We start from the raw sequence: 12170 nt of genomic DNA, 5'->3' as shown, positions 1-12170 counted from the left end.
CTTATATCTTGTTGAGAATTTTTACGTCCACATTCATCAGGGAAATTGGTCTGTAGTTCTCCTTTTTAGTGGGGTCTCTGTCTGGTTTTGGAATCAAGGTAATGCTAGCCTCATAGAAGGAGTTTGGAAGTTTTCCTTCCATTTCTATTTTTTGGAACAGCTTCAAGAGAATAGGTGTTAACTCTTAAATGTTTGGTAGAATTCCCCTGGAAACCCATCTGGTCCTGGACTCTTATTTTTTGGCAGATTTTTGATTACTAATGCAATTTCCTGACTGGTTATGGGTCTGTTCAAATTTTCTCTTTCTTCCTGTTTCAGTTTTGGTAGTGTATATGTTTCTAGGAATTTGTCCATTTCTTATAATTTCCCATTTTATTGGTATATAATTGCTCATAATATTATTATTGTTTTTATTTCTCCTGTGTTGGTTGTGATCTCTCCTCTTTCATTCTTGATTTTATTTATTTGGGTCTTTTCCTTTTTATTTTTGATCAGACTGGCTAGAGGTTTATCAATTTTGTTAATTCTTTCAAAGAACCAGATTCTGGTTTCATTGATTTGTTCTACTGTTTTTTTGGTTTCGATAGCATTAATTTCTGCTCTAAAATTTATTATTTCCTGTCTTCTGCTGTTTTTGAGTTTTATTTGCTTTTCTTTTTCCAGCTCTTTAAGGCATAAGGTTAGGTTGTGTATCTGCGATCTTTCTTCCTTCTTTAGGAAGGCCTAGATTGCTATATACTTTCCTCTTATGACCACCTTTGCTGAGTCCCAGAGGTTTTAGATTGTGGTGTTATCATTTTCATTGGCTTCCCTATACTTTTAAATTTCCTCTTTAACTTCTTCATTAGCCCATTCATTCTTTAGTAGGATGTTCTTCAGTCTCCAAGTATATGTAACCTTTCCAAATTTTTTCTTGTGGTTGATTTCAAGTTTCATAGTGTTGTGGTCTGAAAATACGCACGGTATGATCTCAATCTTTTTGTGCTTGCTGAGGGCTGATTTGTATCTCAGTATGGGGTCTATTCTGGAGAACATTCCATGTGCACTGGAGAAGAATGTATATTCTGCTTTAGGATGAAATATTCTGAATATACCTGTTAAGTCCATTTGGTCCAGTGTATCAGTCAAAGCAATTGTTTCTTTGTTGATTTTTTGATTAGATGATCTCTCCACTGCTGTGAGTGGTACTATTATGGAATTACTGTTGATGAGTTTCTTTATGTTTGTGATTGATTTATATATTTGGGTGCCTTCACATTTGGTACATAAATGTTTACAATTGTTAGGTCTTCTTGGTGGATAGACCCCTTGATTATGATATAATTCCCTTCTGCATCCCTCGATATAGTCTTTATTTTAAAGTCTAGATTGTCTGATATAAGTATGGCTCTCCAGCTTTCTTTGGTTGACCATTAGCATGATAGATGGTTCTCCATCCCCTTACTTTCAATCTGAAGGTGTCTTTAGGTCTGAATGGGGTCTCTTGTAAACAGCATACAGGTGGACCTTGTTTTCTGATCCATTCTGTTACCCTATGTCTTTTGATTGGAGCATTGAGTCTGTTGACATTTAGAGTACTGAAAGAGAAGAATTTATTGCCATTATGTTGCTTGTACAGTTGGAGTTTCTGGTGGTGTTCTCTGATCATTTCTAATTTTTGTTGCTTTTGGTATGTATGTATGTATGTATGTATGTATATTTTCATCTTTTCTCCCCTCAGAGAGTCCCCCTCAAAATTTCTTGCAGGGCTGGTTTAGTGGTCACAAACTCCTTTAATTTTTGTTTGTCTGGGAAACTTTTTATCTCTCCTTCTATTTTGAATGACAGCCTTGCTGGATAAGGAATTCTCAGCTGCATATTTTTCTGATTCAGCACATTGAATATAGCCTGCCACTCCTTTCTGGCCTGCCAAGTTTCTGTGGATAGATCTGCTACAAACCTGATCTATCTTGTTAGGGACATTTTTTCCCTTTGCTGATTTTATGATTCTCTCCTTGCCTGAATATTTTGTGACTTTGACTGTGATATGCCTTGTTGATGGTCAGTTTTTGTTGAATCTAATGGGGGTCCTCTATGCTTCCTGGATTTTGATGCCTATGTATTTCCCCAGGTTAGGAAAGTTTTCCTCTATGATTTGCTTACATAACCCTCCCACCCCTATTTCTCTCTCTTCCTCTTCTGGGACTCCTATGATTCTGATGTTGTTCCTTTTATTGAGTCACTGATTTCTCTAATTCTTAAATCATGCTCTATTGCCTTAATCTCCCTCTTTTTTTCTGCTTGTCTTCTATATCCCTGATTCTCTTTTCCACAAGTTTGTCTTCTATATCGCTGATTCTCTTTTCTACCTCACTCATCCTTGCCACCACGGCATCCATCCATGATTGCAGTTCAGTTTTACCATTTTTAAATTTTATCCTGACTAGTTTTTACCTCTTTTATCTCAGCAGAAAGGGATTCTAGTCTATTTCAACTTCAGCTAGTATTCTTAATATTGTGATTCTAAATTCTGGTTCAGACATCTTGCTTGTATCTGTGTCGGTAAATCCCTGGCTGTTTTTCATTCGTTCTCTTTCTTTTGGGGTAATTCCTTTGTTTCATAATTTTGAAGGGAGAAAAGGAATTAATGAGGTAGAAAAATTAAAATTAAAAACATTTTTAAAATATTAAAATTAAAAAATTACACACACACACACACACACACACACACATGAATAAATGGTGCTAGATCCTAGGTGTGTTTTGGTCTGGGTGTTGAAAGTGGTTTGATTAGAGAAAAAAGGGGGGAAAAAGGAACTTGTTTGAGAATTTTAAAAAATGAATACACTGAAGTAGTCTAAAATGAAATGATAGAAGTAAAATAGAATTTGAAAAAAATTATACAAAAGTAAAAAATATAGTAGGAAAAAATAAAGAAAAATATTTTTAATAAAAATTGGAAATAAAAATGAATTTTTTCTCTTTCTGTATTCAAGAAAAAGAAAAGAAGTAGAAAAGAGAAAAAAAAGATAGAAAATTGAATAGATGGACCTGCTAACAGATTGAAATACAACTGAAATTGCTTCATTTTCCCCTAGAAGTCAGACTATGAAGCACTTTATAATCCATAAAGTAAGCAGGCAGTGAGAGTTGTGTTCTTGAAGAGTGATGTTGGCCCAGTTGGGTGGGGCTTAGTGTAATGGCTCTGTTCTCCATAGATGGTGCTGCTAGCCTACTGGGGTAGAGTGTTGTGGTGCTCGTAGATGCATATGGGCATGCATGGGAGCGGTGAAAATGGCATCACCCAGCTACCCAGTCTCTAGTATAGGAACTCTGTTCTCCCCAGTCAGCAATTGCACACCCATCCTCTGTCCAGCTTTGTCCACTTCCGCTTTTTCTCTGTCCATGACCAGGTCCCAGGCAATACCTCTCTCCCGAGTTTTGTTTCAGATACAGCTGTTTTCCCTGGTCCCTTACTTCTAAAGGACTGTGGCTTTGACCCATTCTGCCCCTCTGTGGTGGGTCTCACCAAGCAAAGGCCAAATGTCGGCTGCACCCAGGAATGCTTGCTGGACCCTGCTGCTGCCAGTGCCCTGAGACTGCGGCCAGGTGCCAGCCCGCCCCAGAAAAAATTCGCGAGATAGTGTATTAGCAGCGTTTCAGGGATTATGGAAAATCACAACACACATCTGGCACCAGGCTTCACCCTTAACGACCTTGTTCAGCACCAGCGAATGTGGCCATTCTCTGGGGTCTGCTGGGACCAGATGGCCTCAACAGTCTCTACCAAATGTCCTTCCAGCAGTGGAACCGCTTTTCCCTGTGTGGCCCAAGAATCTCCCGGACCCCACTCTGCTCCTGGGGGTTCACCCTTCCCACCAGAGCACCACCAGGTATTGAGCTGTGGTGTTGCAGACTCTGCACTCCCCTTGTTTACAGTCTTGATGGAATTTAAGCCCTCTCCTCTCTCCTTTTTCCCTTTTTGTTTTAGTCCTTGTGGCTGTTTACAATTTCCCACTTTCTCTCCAGCTGCTTTTGGGGAGGGGTGCTTTTCCCATATTCCTCCCCCCCCCCCCCCCCACTCTGTCTCCATCCTCTGCCTTTACAAGCAGCTGCCTGCCTGCCACAGCTTCTCTCTCCCCCAGTTCACTTCTACACATTGGGTACCTGCTGAATTCTGTGGTTTAGGTTGTGCAGATTATTGTGTTAATCCTCCAATCAGTTTTCTGGGTGTGTAGGATGGTTTAGTGTTGGTCTGGCTCTATGTCATGGATGTGAGACACATAAAAACTTCCATGCTGTTCTGCCATCTTGGCTCCCTCCCTGAAGAAACTTTTTTAAAAAAATGAATAAGTTTATGTTAAACTATATTTCTAGATTCTTAATATATCATGCTAAGAAAGTATAAGGTGGTAATAATAAAGTTTTGTGTAAATATGTCATTCAATATATAAAGTGCTTATCTATCAAAAATTATTTTTACATAATTTATTCCACTAAAAATGCCTCTACACTGAACTTTATTGATACTCATAAAATAGGATTTTCCTTTCATTTTTAAATTTTTATTTATTTATTTATTTATTTATTTATTTATTTATTTTCTGTTTTGTTTTAGAAAAAGAGAGAGAGCACAAGTGGCGTAGAAGGGCAGAGGAAGACAGAGAGAGAATCCCAAGAAAGCTCCGTGCTCAGCATGGAGCCTCTTGCAGGACTCAATCCCACGACCCTGAGGTCATGACCTGAGCTGAAATCAATGGTTGGTTACTCAACCAGCTAAGCCACCCAGATGCCCTAGAATTTTTCTTTTAATATAAAAAGTATCTCTTCATAATAATAAAATAAAGCTGTAATTTCCCTGTCACATGTAACTAAGAGTGCAAGGATGTCCTCTGCATTAAAACCTTTACTAAAACCCCAAACAAACCAAAGTGAAAAAAATGGCAACTTTCTAGTTATAAAGTAAACTCAGTAAAATCATTTGTGGGTAATATCATCTAGATAGACATTTATGAAGACATCATTTAGTGAATTTCCAACAGGGCCAGGGATGTTTATAATTTGTGGTGTAGACCAAAGCACCACATCTCTAGTTGGACTTCAATTGTATTTTCTAAATTTATTTTTTTATATATTTTTAATGTTTCTTCATTTATTTTGAGAAAGAGATAAAAAGAGAGAGAATCTCAAGCAGGCTCCATGCTGTCAGCACAGAGCCCAAGCTAGAGGCTTGCTCTCAGGAGATCATGACCTGAGCTGAAATCAATAGTCAGATGCTGTTGTTGTTGTTGTTGTTGTTGTTTTTAAATAAGGATACTTTAAATTAAAGGGGATCAATTAATAGATTGCCCAGCTATTTTTGTGCAGAGAAGAATACAGACTGTTTTTACTAACAGAATTGAATAATTGAAAATTTCATTACTTACTAGTAGATCTGTATCTCTCTCTCTCTCTCTCTCTCTTTCTCTCTTTTTGCATGAAATATTCTGTGATGTTACAGGTTTGGAAATATTGTTAATCCAAGGCACAGTTAATTCATACTCAGTTGCAGATAATACCACATCTGATCAACATTTTAAAATAACTTTGAAAATTCATAGAGTTGGATTTTATGCACAGATTTTTTGATAACTCTCATGATATCATTGAAACTTGCTAAAACTGACAAGAAAATCCAGACAGGGTTGTAGTTCATTTGCAAATATAAAGGATATCAAATCAGGCAGTTAGTCATGTAGCCTGAAGGAAATCTGCTGGTGATGACAAATAGGTCAGAGGCCCTTTCCTCACTGAGTAAATGGAGCAGAAACACCACCCAGGGAAGCCCCAGGTGACAGTGATGGAAATGTGTACAAGGTGCCAAGGAGAAAACAAAAACTGAAGCAAAGGGAATCAGAGGGATCAAGAAGAGAGTGCACCAGGGGCTGGAAAACTTTGCTGTAAGAACAAGCAAGACAGGCTGAATATAAACAAAAGCCTCTATCCTATAGTCTGTTTAGGTGGTATACCCACAGGCATGAGGAAGAGTGATGGTTGATGATGATGCAGTCACTCATGTGGTGGTATGAAGGAAAAGAACAATATGAAGGTGAAAATCCTTCTAGCAGGACCTGGTGCAGAGAAGCTAATCATGAGCCTATAGGATATGGTTTGGATTTTGGGGACTGGAATTCATTTTAAAGGAAGAGGACTGATGTTAGACAAATCCCACTGGAGATTGGTAGGAGTGGGGGAAAGGAAGAGATAGTAACATCTAGTGGGTTGCAGAATGGAGGCAACAATTTTGGTTTGTTTATCGATGGAGAGTTAATGGAAATGATGGTAGATTGAGAGGGAGGATCTAGTGGAGAGAATGAGTGTTAAGAAGACAAACCCGATGGGAAAATTTTGGAGAAAGTGTGGAATGCAATCCTTTCCTGAGAATATTTTGATAAATTATAGGCCACCATCTATTTGAAAAGGAGAAGGGAATACATGAGATGGTGACCATGCTGATGAGGAATATCAGTAGAGAAGATGAATTTGAACACACAGTTTTGCTTATAGATTGAAATCTTAAAGGAATTAGAGTAAGAACTGAAAGTTACTGGAGCTCCAGAATTTAATCCTATGTTTATTGCAGTATATGCAGACTCCTCTCCTTACCAATATTTATTGACTCTTTTATGTAGACCAGGCACTCTGCGTTTTCCCACTTAAATTTCACAGCAATCCTTTGTAGGAGGTAGTAATATTCTCCCATATTTCTGTTGAGTAAACCAAGGCTCAGGAAGGTTAAGTAAGTTGATGGCAGTTATGCTGCCAGTGAGTGTCAGCTGGGATCCAGTCCAGGTATCCCTGCCTACAAATTCCCACTTTTAAATGTACTCTGCAGGATTTAAGCAAATACTTTTTCTGACTTAGTTCGATTTGTGTGTATTCATGTGTGTGTGTGTGTATGAAAAAGGGGTTCTCTGATTTATCATGTGTGAGTTTTCTTCTCAGCTTAATTAAAAGCTCCTTGTATATATATAGGGATCCTGCCCTCATTTGTATTAAGTGGAACATTTTTATTGCTAAACTGCAAGCTCCTTCTAAATTTTTGCTCTTTACGAAAGGTCTTTCTAGGCATTTATTTTCACTAAATATTAATCAAGGTGGCATTTTATATTCTAAGTAATAATGAAACACTCCCTCCATTATGGATTTCAGAGCAAGCTGGAGATAGCCTGCACCTGTGTATTGACTGTCTCTTTCTATGCCTTTCATGTTGTCATTGGGTTTAGAGGGCATTTTATGACTTTCAGTGGCATTTCTTATATTAGATTCGGAGTATGGACAGAATCACAGAGGAATCTTTTTTCCAGCACGTGTATGTCATAAAATTTAAATGCTACCAAGAAAATATAGTCCATTTTGCTTTACTTGGAAAGAACCGATTTAGAATTTGCCAAATACTCCATACATAAATAACCTGGAAAAGTTAGTCACAAAGGACTTTCAGATAGTTAAAAAAATTACTCACCCCTCACACTACCCTAACTATTCCATATCTGTATTGAAATGTGCTTAGGGATCTACTGTGTCCCAGACCTGCGTCAAAGTCAAAATCCCATTTTGCAAGGGATATAAATCTCTGAATTTGAAATAGCTTTGAAAATGTTTGGAGTTTTAATTTCATACTTGCCTAATTTTAATGTGGGTCAAGAAAATGGAATGGCAAATGCAACTGGTAGTTGGAATAATGGGATAGTACCTACAAAAGAACAAAAAAAAACATAAAAGAAAAAGATATTAATAATTTTGAACCCATTTGTATAGAAGATAATTTATTGTTGCAAGCAATAAAATGACATGATTTTGAGGTTGAGTGCTATGTTATTAATTGAAACTCATGATTGGTACTAATCACACATCTTCAACTCATCTTTTCTTTACCTGCCAATGATTTGCTTTAGCAGAGTGTTCTCCTGTGACTTTAGCAATCTACTCCTGTGTTTCCCCTTCAAGGTTCTTTGTACTTTTGTCTTAGTAGAATTGCTGGCAAGGCTTGTCTTTGTGCTTCATCCTTTTGATTTCTTTAAATTACAGTCTCCTTCCCCTGTCCCACTGAAATCTCCTAAGGACTTTGAAGCTAATTTATAGTGATGCTTGCCCTGCCTCCAATTATTAAGGAGTAATAGTTGATGATAATAAGTGTACTCTACAACCGAGTGAGCCTGTTGAATTCAATGCCCTCTTATTTGCTATTTATCCTCAATTTAATAAAGTTGATTGACTTATAAAATTTGCTTGGTAGGAAAGTGTTCTAAGTAGATTAACTGCTCAATTATTTCTTTTTTTTTTTTTTTTTTTTTTTTTTTTAATTTTTTTTTTCAACGTTTTTTATTTATTTTTGGGACAGAGAGAGACAGAGCATGAACGGGGGAGGGGCAGAGAGAGAGAGGGAGACACAGAATCGGAAACAGGCTCCAGGCTCCGAGCCATCAGCCCAGAGCCTGACGCGGGGCTCGAACTCACGGACCGCGAGATCGTGACCTGGCTGAAGTCGGACGCTTAACCGACTGCGCCACCCAGGCGCCCCAACTGCTCAATTATTTCACTGTGATTTGCCTATACAATTCTTGCTGAAGATTTCATGCTAATCTTTTTAGTGACAGATGGTTGATCAGAATTTATACAAGCTTATGTCTATAAGAGAGTATCATCCCCCTTTAGAATGCTGTCACTATCACATTCAGGTTCATTAGGATAATAATAAGAGGAAAGCACAGGAAAAGTTTACTGATTCCATGACAACTCAGAGTTGCATGTTACTGCTCTGTCTTCTAGCAGAACAGAGATGCTGTTGGTTGTGGGAGTTCTCCCTCTACAGTGAGACTTGGGGACATTCTCAGTTCCATCTCTGAGGCACAATGGCTGGTCATGAAGATCAGACCTGGTAGTGAGTCCACCACCTGTGTCAGTGACAACTGACAGACTGTCATTCTCCTTGTCACTCCAAAAACCCTTCCACATGTCACTATTTCAGCCCATGGTTTGGAAATTCAACTAAAGGTGAGTTGTGCTGATGAGGGTTATTCTCACCATTCCTACATTAGCATTCTGTGTACACCAGGCTATTATGTCTGTGGACTAGATGTTGAAGAGTGATTTTTTACTCTCATGTTGTTGCCCCAAACACCTGCTCCAATTCATAAATCTCTAACTCTAACAATGCCTGTATCTCAAAAGAAACTTCTCCTAGGAAGTCAACTGACTAAGTTTGCAAATAATTTCAGGTCCTCCCGAGAATATTTGAACTACATTGGCTTCTCAGGGCTCTTTCAGCACTGGCATAAAGGCAAAAAAAATCTACGTGCACATTTCTCCTTTGTTGGGAGACCATCTATTTCTTCAAAGGCCCTGGTAATTGTAATTGTTCAAGGTGGTTTCCTCTTTCCCACCATTTCTACCTAATGTCCAACATGGGTTCTATTTTAAATAATTGGATCCCACTTTCCTTCTGTGTTGACAGAATTTAGTTTGTTTGTGGCCTTTTGTCACTCTAGTACCTCTTATAGTTTCCTCTCTTTCCTCCTGAGTTACTGGACCTCTGCATGTTTTCTTGTTGCACTTATCTTATGAGAGATTTTCTCTATAAAGCATTTGGTGATAGATATAGTGGGGAGCCATAAAACCAACATTTATTGCTGGGTGTAACTCTATTTTATTAGCTAATCAATGTACTTACCCACTATAAAGTCTCCATCATTTCTATTTTTGGCCCAACCAGTAGCCTTCCATTTTTAGAAAAGATTAATTTCAGAAGACATAAGAGCAGCAGACTCCTATATGTTGACAGTTTACTTCTAGCTTAAAAGATATAGTTATTACTAATAATGCAATAATTGAAATTAGTTCCCCAAAAAGTTTACTTGATATATAAAAATAATAATAATGTCTCTATGTCAGGATTGTATTCATTAATTGTTCTTCACCTTCACACTACCTCTCACTCTCCTAGACAGAACACACATACATGTCCAGCAGTAGTTATGACTTTTGTTAGTCCAAATACCTGGTTACATTTGTGACTTTTAAGATGTTGGTACATGGTTTGTACCATAAAGAGTATAATGGATTTAGTTTCATAAATTAAGTAGGACAGCTACATCTACTACTTATTAGCAGTGCAACTTTGGGGAAGTCATTAAATGATTCTGAGCTTCAATTTCCTCATCTAAAATAGGGGTCATGCGTATTTTATATGTGGTGTAGGACTGCCCTTCTCTTAAGTGAGACTTTTCTTGCCAGCATCTCATGAGTTACATGACTTATTCTGAAAGATTTCACCACTGAGGTGATGCAAATTTCAGAGCTCCCAAATTGCCATTGCTTAGATGCAATGAAGGCATACTATCCCTTAATGAGTTCGACAGTAGGTTGGTTTGTCTTGAAGCTACAGCCTGAGGGTTTTACTCTATTATTAATTCTAGTCATGGAGTTCATGAGATTTTCAAAAGCCCAAGTTTTATAAAGCCCCCAGTATCACTTTGAAGTTTACAAGTCACATTTTTAAAGTACCTCTCCTTTCTAGCATCATTTCTTTCATCGCGGGTCCCCAAACCTTTTCTAACAGCCTGTGCTCCAGGTTGATACCATGCTTTACTTCTCATCACAAATAACTCATTCAGCCAACATTATTAGCAATTCATATACATGGCTTTTTGCAAAACGCTGGGGGAAAATGAATGAAAGACAGTCCCTGATGGGGTGCCTGAGTGGCTTGATTGTTTGGGCGTCCAACTTCTGTTTGGTTAATGATCTTGCAGTTCATGAGTTTGGGCCCCACTTTGGGCTCTGTGCTGACAGCTCAGAGCCTGGGGCCTGCTTTGGATTCTGTGTCTCCCTCTTTCTGCCCTCTCCAACTCATACTCTGTCTCTCTCTGTCTCTTAAAAATGAATAAACATTAAAAAAATAAAGAAAGACAGTCCTTGACATGAAGGGGTTCACAGCATAGTTGGTAAAACTGCAAGAAAAATCATTAAAATTAAATGTAGTAACTTTTAAGAAGAGAGATAGAATTCTATTAGTGCAAGGAAGCAAATAATAAGGCTTGTCACATAGAATGCAACTAACATAGGTATATTTCAGGACAGAATATGGAGGGGGGAGCTGATATCAGATGTGAATCTTAAAAAAGAAATATGAGATTATTCAACCATAAGAAAGAACAAAATCTTGTCATTTGCAATAATATGGATGGAGCTAGAGGGTATAATGCTAAGTGAAGTAAGCTGATTGGAGAAAGACACATACCATATGATTTTACTGATAAGTGGAATTTAAGAAACAAAAAAAAAATGAACAAAGAGAAAAAAAAATAGAGACAGACTAAAAAACGGACTCTCTATGGGTGAAATAGGTGAAAGGGATTAAGAGTACACTTATCTTGATGAGTACTAAATAATATATGCAACTGTTGAATCACTGTATAAAATGAACATGTATTATGCAGGACAAGGAGAGAAGAAGCACCCCATATTTAGGAAAAAGCATCCACAAAGCCATAGAAGTAAGAGAGCATAGTCTGTTGGGAAGCAACATAAGCTAGAATGGGGGATTTGTGCAGAGAGGTGACTAGAGGTGTCCATTAGTCAAGGTTCTCCAGAGAAACAGAAACAATACGATGGATGCATGGATGCATGAATAGATAGATATAAGAGGAGGTTTGTTCTGGGCATTGGCTCGTGTTACGGAGATCTAAAAGCCCCATAATTTACTGTCTGCAAGTTGGAAAATGGGGAAAGCCAGTGGTGTAATTCAGCCTGAGAATGAGAACCAGAAATGCCACATCCATGGGTAGGGAAGATGGGTGTCTCAGCTTAAGCAAAGAGAGCAAATTTACCTTTCCACCACCTTTTTGTTCTCTTCAGGTCCTCAATAGTTTATGTGATGCCCACCTACAGCAGTGAGGGCTGTCCTTACAGTGTACTGGTTTAAAGGCTAATCTCCTCTAGAGACACCCTCACAAACACACTCAGAAATAATGTTTTATCGGCTGTCTAGGCATCCCTAAGACCAGTTAGGTTGACAAAAAATTAACCATCACAACAAGATGGTATGATACAGGTGAACCAGGACAAGATCTAGAGGACATGGTCAGCCATACTACAGGGTTTAACTTTTACCCTAAATGTGATTAAAAATATTTAATGATTTTATGTAG

This window comes from Neofelis nebulosa, chromosome 4 (genome assembly GCF_028018385.1).
Source record: "Neofelis nebulosa isolate mNeoNeb1 chromosome 4, mNeoNeb1.pri, whole genome shotgun sequence".
NCBI lineage: Eukaryota > Metazoa > Chordata > Mammalia > Carnivora > Felidae > Neofelis > Neofelis nebulosa.
Note: the sequence above shows the minus strand (reverse complement) of the source record.